Here is a 7,821-nt window from a genome sequence, read left to right as displayed (position 1 = left end):
TTTTTTTTTTTTGGTGGAAGTGATTGCCTGGCAAGTGCAAGGGCCTTCATTCAATCCCCAGTTCTGCAAAAAAAAAAGAATTCATATGTGCTGAGGTCATGCCGCGAGGAACACGAACATTTTATTCATGGTCTCTCACCTTTGTTTACAACAAAACATTTTTTCATATACAAATACCCGATAGCATAACTTTACATTGAGTTGTGAGATTTGTAAAGAGTGGGAGAAACATCTATCTAAATTCCAGAAATTGGGCTGGGGAGATGGCTCAGTAGAATAAGCGCTTCCCTGGCAAGCACATTGGCCTGAGTTCAATCCCAGGTTCGGCCCCCTCCCCCAAAAAATAAAAAATAAATAAATAAATTCCAGAAATTTTTATATACAAATCTGAAAATCCTGACATTTCACGGCTAAGTAGCAGATTTAGTTTATAGTTTTATGAGATCTCAAGGGGCTCCTATTTGATTTCTCATTTTTATCTTTTGTCTTTATTTTTTCTTTTAATTTTGGTGAGAGAACAAAGTGAATATAACCCAATAAAGGCTTTTTAATAACAAAAATCAAAAATCAAAAATGACAGAGACAGGTCAGATGTAGTGCATATGCCTGTAATCCCAACACTGGAGAGGCTCAAACAGAAGGATCACTTCGAGTTCAAGACAAGCCTGGGCTACGAAGTGGGATTACAGGAGTGCACCACTATGTCCATCTTGACCCTGTCTTTTATTTATTTATTTATTTTTATGGAGAAAAAAATATGTATTGAGAACTAGCCAACTGGACTTTTTTTTTTTTTTTTTTTTAGTATTTTAGCGAAGGGTCTACAGGGTGTTCCTGGTCTCACTACTAGATCGAACTCGTAGTGATCCGTCTGTTTGCAGCCTCCCAAGAGTTGGGATTAGGGGTACACTCCACCACACCCAGTCTCCATTGCTATCTCAGTGTGGCCCTGGGGCAGGGCCAGCATGGCAGGCCTTGGGATTGAACCCCTGGCCCCTGTGCCTGCTTGTAGGCACTTTAATCCTCTGAGCTTTTTGGCTGGCCATTTATTTATTTATTTATTTTTGGCTGGCCCTTTAAGGAAGCAGTTTTTGTTTTTGTTTTTTGTAGAACCAGGGATTGAACTCAGGGGACTGAACTCAGGCCTTTACACTTGCCAGGGAAGTGCTTATTCCACTGAGCCATCTCCCCAGCCCCCCAAAAGAAGCATTTTTTATAGTGTTTGAAAAAGCTAAGTCAAAAGAAAAAAAAAGAGGGAGAGCTGGGGAAATAGCTCAGTAGAATAAGTGCTTGCCTGTGAAGCACAATGGCCTGAGTTCAATTAAAAAAGAAAAAGAAGAAGAGGGGCTATGGAGTAGCTCATCATGCAGCGGATCACTACTAGTCTGAGTTGCATAGTGAGACCTTATACCAAATACATACAATTAAATAATAAAGAATAAAGAATGACGGGCCAGGAATGACGGGCCAGGGCAATAGCTCAGTAGAATAAGTGCTTGCCTGTGAAGCACAATGGCCTGAGTTCAATTAAAAAAGAAAAAGAAGAAGAGGGGCTATGGAGTAGCTCATCATGCAGCGGATCACTACTAGTCTGAGTTGCATAGTGAGACCTTATACCAAATACATACAATTAAATAATAAAGAATAAAGAATGACGGGCCAGGAATGACGGGCCAGGGCAATAGCTCAGTAGAATAAACGCTTGCCTGGCAAATGCAAGGTCCTGAGTTCAATCCCCGGTACAAAAAAAAAAGACAAAAGAAAAAGATGAGAACATATGCCTAAATTCATTTGGTTTTAATTTTTTTTTTTTTCCTCTCGGAACCTGGAATTGAGCTCAGGCCCTTGCACTTGTAGGGAAGCACTTATTCTACTGAGCCATCTCCCTGGACTCTAATCTGTTTTTTGTTTTGTTATTCCTTTCCCTTTCTTTGTTTCTCTCTTTCTTTGTTGTTGTTTTTTTCTTTCTTTGTTTTTTGACACAGAGTCTCACTATAAAGTTCAGGCTGGCCTCGAACTCACTACATAGCCCAGGCTGGCCCCTCAGAGCCTCAGAGCAATCGTCCTGAGTGCTGAGTTCACAGAGTTGTGCCACCACATCCAGCCTGGCTTTTATTACTTTTTTTTTTTTTTTTTTTTTTTTTTTGGCGGAACTGGGGATTGAACTCAGACCCTTGCGCTTGCCGGGAAGCGTCCATTCCCTTGAGCCATCTCCCCAGCCCTTTTTACTACTTTTATATATTTATTTCTTTTATATTTGCAGGACTGAGGATTGAACCCAGGGCCTACCGCTTTCCAGGTATGTGCTCTACCACTGAGCTCCATCTCCAGCCATAAGTCTAAAACTTATCTGGGCTGGGAGAGCAACTCGGTGGTAGAATGCTTGCCTAGCACGCACAAGGCCCTGAGTTCATATGCCAGTACCACAACAACAACAACAAAAAACCTTACTCTTTCGTTCCAGATGTGTTGTCACATGCCTATAATCCTAGCATTCAGCAGGCTGAGACAGGGGGATTGAGCCAGCTTGGGCTGTGTAGTTAAGTTCAAGGCCAGCCTAAACTACATAATGAGACTCTATCTCAAAAAAGTATAAAAAAGAGAGATGGAAAGCAAGATGGCCAAGTGTAACATTTGGATTCAGCGCTTATTGGGGTCTGTGCCTTTATTTTCTTTTTTCCTTTTTTTTTTTTTTTGGTGGAACCGGGGATTGAACTCAGGTCCTTGTGCTTGCCAGGGAAGCACTTATTCCGCTGAGCCATCTCCCCAGCCCTATTTTCTTTTTTTTTTTGTGTGTGTGTGTGTGTGTGTTTATTTTCTTACATCATAGAATTAGAGCAACAGCTAAAGGTCAACATAAGAAGGATGGGCTGAGGAGCTAGTTTTTTCCCTTCCTCTTTCCAGCCACATCACCATCCTAACTCCCCTCGAGATCCTAGCGCTGGGGAGGCCGAGGCAGAAGGACTGCAGTGAGCTGCACAGCTAGACCCCGTGCCCAGGAGCCCCCAGCTCCTCCCCAAAGACCCCACAGCACCGTTTTGTTTGCTAACCCCCATAAGCCTTTGTGAGTATACTTCCCAGCCCTGGGGCAGAACAGCATGAGCAGGAGGAAGTGGCCTCCCCGGGGTTGGAGCCCTGGAGGCAGGGTGCTGGCCAGGCAGCTGGGCTGGGTGGGACCCAGGCCTGGAACAATGGCCTTGCTCAGGGCCCGAGCTGCTGCTTTGTTTCTCTTTTTTCTTTTTCTTTTTTTTTTTTTGGCAGAACCGGGGATTGAACTCAGATCCTTGCATTTGCCAGTCAAGCGAGCTGCTTTGTTTCTTTCTTTCTTTTGCTGTTTTTTTTGTTTTTTTTTTTTGTTTTTTTCTCCTTGCGCCAGGGCTGCTTTTGACATTCAGGTCTTTCTCTGCTCTCTGAGCCTCCTACTGGAACTCCTTGCAGTACAAATATTAACTCTGTTTGAATGCTTGAAGCCTTCAGGAAAGATGAGCCAGACCCGAGCTGAGCCTCGGACCAAGCAGAGGGCTTTGTCTTTTGCTGTTGACAGACTTGGGCACAGTTCCCCAGCTGTGCGAATCTCAGTATGTTACCTCGTGGAACCAATTCATTAAACAAATAAACAGTGATTTTTATCCCTACGACCAAGAACTATATTGCAGAACAGTACTTCTAGAGTTTAAGGATCAATCTTTTTTGGTACCAAAAATTGAACCCAGGGTTTCACCAATATCCTCACTTGATTTCATCTTATTTAATAGTAGTACTAGTAGGGCCGGGGAGATAGCTCAGTAGAATAAGGGCTTGCCTGGCACGTCCAAGGGCCTGAGTTCAATCCCTGGTTCCACAAAAAAAAAAAAAAAAAAAAAAAGTACTACTAGTAAGTAGTAATAGTAGTAGTAGTAGTCGTAGTAGTCGTGGTATTGCTGGGGATGTAGCTCAGAGGCACAAGTGCCTTCCTGGCCAGCGCAAGGTCATGAGTTCATCACTGGTTCAAAATAATAATAATAATAATAATAATAATAATAATAATAATTAATAATAATAAATATTCTTTGCCTTTTTTTTGGGCAAAGACCACAAATCACTTTATTCAAATTAGTAACATCAAAACAGCTAGCTTATGGAGGCCACACATGTCCCAAGTGTAGTCCACCTGTGTGGTGGGAACACCTTCTTCTGTGGCCGTGCTGAAGCTACAGGGAGTTTGGCAGAACCAGGGAGTTTGGCAGAACCAGGGAGTTTGGCAGAACCAGGGATGGAACTCAGGCTCTTGCCCTTGCCAGGGAAGCGTTTATTCCACTGAGCCATCTCCCCGGCCCCTACAATTCTTGTATTAGTAACATTTATGCTAAGGTAATTTGGTCGGTGGGCTTTCCAGTTCTTCAGGGTCCGCCTCCTGCTTAGAGGGGGCCGTTTGTCCTCCTGCACTGCCTCAGCCCTTCGTTGAAACCTTCGCAGAGCTTCACATCAGGCTGGTTCTGCGCAAACTCCAGAAACTGCTTGATCTCCAAGTAGCAGGGAGCCCCGGTCTCCTGCTGCTGCAGCTGAGCCCCCTGAAGCTCCTGATGAGTGATGTCGGGCTTAGTGGACTGCCGCTGCCTCTGCCACTGAAGCCACCAGTGATGGTGTGGCCCAGAGTGTGCCCCACGGCAGAGCCCACAGCCACACCTGCTGCGGTGCTGGCCATCTGCGCCATCAGACCAGGTTGCCAGGGCGCAGCAGCAGGTGAGCCCACAGAAGAAAGCGGGGCCACTACCGGGGTCGGGGCCGTAGGGGCCGGTCTCGGTGCTGGCCGGAGTGCAGCTCGCATCTGGGGGGCCCGGCTGGCCGGAGAGGGAACGCTGGAAGTGCGGCGGCTTTGGCTTCCATGAGGCATCTTCAACACACCACTACTCTGTGTCCACAAAAGCCTTCTTTGCCTTTTTGAGATAATGTTTTGTTATGCAGTTCAGGCTGGCCTTCAACTCACTTTGTAGCCCAGAATGGCCTCAAGCCCAGACTGGCCTCAAACTCTTAGCAATCCTCCCGCCCTAGTGCTGGGATTACAGGTGTGTGCCACTACATGAGGCTCCTCCTCCTCCCCCTCCTCCTCCTCTTCATTTTGTATTTGGCACAGGGTTTCACTCGGCAGCTCCTACTCTAGTGATTCTCCTGTTTTCAGCCTCCCAAGTCCTGGGGTTACAGGTGTGCACCACCACACCTGGAATGTGGTGCTGGGGATTGAACCCCGGTCCCTGAACTTGCCGAAGCAGGTGTTTAGTCTGCTGAGATATCTCACCAACCCCTTATTATTATTTTTATCTTATTATTATTTTTTATCTTGCTATTTTTTGAGACAAATTCTCACCAGGTAGGCCAGGTTAGCCTCCAATTTAAGGTCCTCCTGCCTTAGCCATGAAGTAGCGGGCATTACAGGAGTGCACCACCACATCTAGCTAAAGCTCAAAACTTCGTAGGAACAGAGATTCAGATTTACCAGGTGCCCAGCCCCAGAATGTCTACTCTTGGCCAGCACTCAGGTAGCTAGACTGGGACTGCTTTGGGAAAAGCTGCACCGAGTGTGACAGCATCCCATAACCTGTGGGTCATTATCTCAGCCAGGAAGTTAAAAAAAAAAAAATTAAAGGTAGGGGAGCTGGGCACGGTGGCACACACCTGTAATCTCAGTACTTAGGAGGCTGAGGCAGGAGGATACTCTTGAGTTTGAGGCAGTCAGGGTCACATAGTGAGTCCAAGGCCCACCTGGGGCCAGGGAGATGGCTCAATAGAATAAGTGCTTCCCTGGCAAGCACAAGGGCCTGAGTTCAATCCCCAGTTGCAAAAAAAAAAAAAAAAAGGCCAGTCTAGGCTATGTAGACAGACCCTGGCTCAAAATAAATAAATAATTTGTTGTTATTATTATCATTATTTATTTATTTTTTGCAGAACCGGGGATTGAACTCAGGCCCTTGCGTTTGCCAGGGAAGTGCTTATTCCACTGATCCATCTCCCCAGCCTAATAAATAAATTTAAATTTAAAAAAGTAAAAGATTAAAGACTGCCAAGGTGAGGGCCAGGGAGCTCAGTGGACTAAGTGCCTGAGTAGACAAGTGCAGGGACTGGGCTTTGATCCTTGGCACCGCATGCCACACTGGCCCTGCCTCTGAGAGCACTGAGCTGGCCACCAATCCAAGCGTGGTGGTGCATACCTATAATCCCAGTGCCGGGAAGGCTGAAAACAGCAGGATTACTAGAGTCCAAACTGTATATTGAGACTTTGTACCAAATACATTAAAAAAGAAAAAGACTGCAGAGGTGGTCATTGAACTTTCCACTTTGGGATGGGGCAGAGGGCATCCATTGTTTGGATTTGCTTGGCGGGGACATGGATAGGACCCTTCCATGAGGTGGGCAAGGGCTCTCCCTTGGACCCAGTCAGCTCTTCTGTGTGACTTTCCACTGGTGTCACACTGAAGTCAGCTTAGTGTTTCAAGGACCCCTAGGGAGGTACAGAGGAATGCAGTTACCGAAGTGTGGAGAAGGCTCCTGCCCTGTTGGCACAAGGCGCCATCCCTTCAGGGACCGTGGGGCAGGCCATGGTCTCAACCATGGAAGGAGTTTTGCAGCACAAGTCCCCTGTGGCCTGGAGGGAGTCCAGCACCCACAAGGCCTAGGCTCACTCCACACCCAAAATAACAGCCCTAAGAATTATTCCACCAAGTGGAAGCCCTGCCCAGTTTTTCTCCTTGGGCTCCCCCTACCCCCAGCTGTCCTTCTGCCCCACCTGGAACTTGCTGGGAGCCTCTGAGTTAGGACTTTTTCCACTTCTCGAGTCTCAAGTTGTGTCCTTTTTAGGGTGTGTGTGTTACTGGAGAGTGAACCCAGGGCCTTCTCACTGAGCCCCATCAGCAGCCATTTCATTCTATTTTTTTGGTACCAGGAATCGAACTTATGACCCCATGAGGCTGAAAACAGGAAGATCACTATGAGTCCCATCTATGTAGTGAGACCCTGTAGGCCCTGTACTCACATTGTAACCGAGGCTGACCTTGAACTTGCGGCAGTCTCCTGCCTCAGCCTCCTAAATACTGGGATTACAGGGAACGCCATCACACCTGGCCTCATCTCTCGAGATTCTGCTGTTTTACCAAGCCATGGTCCATGTGATGAACAAAATCTCACTCATCAGCAGGGAAAAAGAGAAGCATATGGGAAAGAACACTTAAAAGAAGCAGCTGGATCCTAGGTACATTTCAAAGACTTGCTCAACAGAAATAGCTTTAATATTTTGGCCTCACAGAAGTTGGAGCTGTCACTCACTGAAATGGAATAGCTTGGTGAAATGCCTATAATCCCAGCACTTGGGGAAGCTGAGGCAAGAAGATTTCCCAGAATTCAAGGCCAACCTAGGCTACACAGTAAGACCTGTCTTGACTCAAAAAATCCAGTAAGATTTTGATCATCACACGGATCATGGCTTGGTGAAACAGCAGAATCTCAAGAGATGAGGCCGGGTGTGGTGGCGTCCCCTGTAATCCCATCATTTGGGAGGCTGAGGCAGGAGGATTGCTGCAAATTCGAGGTCAGCCAGGGCTACAGAGTGAGGTGCACAGTCTTGCTGCTCACGGCCACTTCTCAGCTCTCTGGATCCCACTCCCACTGACATATCTGACATCTCATCTGGGCTTATTTACTGAGGCTACAGTGGTTAGATGTTCGTGTGTGCACTGCAGCCCTTGCCAGTGTGACTGCGGCCCCGTGGGACCTTGTGGGGCTCAGCTACTGTGATTACTCTGTGTTTTAACCTGCTCTGGAGCTTTTTAAACTTTTTTTTTTTTTTTGGTG

At 46.5% G+C, this 7,821-nt stretch overlaps 1 pseudogene; it reads right to left on the bottom strand.

Annotated features, from left to right (window-relative positions):
• Positions 1-4,397: 4,397 nt before the first annotated feature.
• LOC101568261 lies at positions 4,398-4,873 on the bottom strand (annotated as a pseudogene).
• Positions 4,874-7,821: the final 2,948 nt, after the last annotated feature.

Source organism: Octodon degus, unplaced genomic scaffold (genome assembly GCF_000260255.1).
Source record: "Octodon degus isolate 3935 unplaced genomic scaffold, OctDeg1.0 scaffold00288, whole genome shotgun sequence".
NCBI lineage: Eukaryota > Metazoa > Chordata > Mammalia > Rodentia > Octodontidae > Octodon > Octodon degus.
Note: the sequence above shows the minus strand (reverse complement) of the source record. Positions and strands in the feature narration are given on the sequence as shown.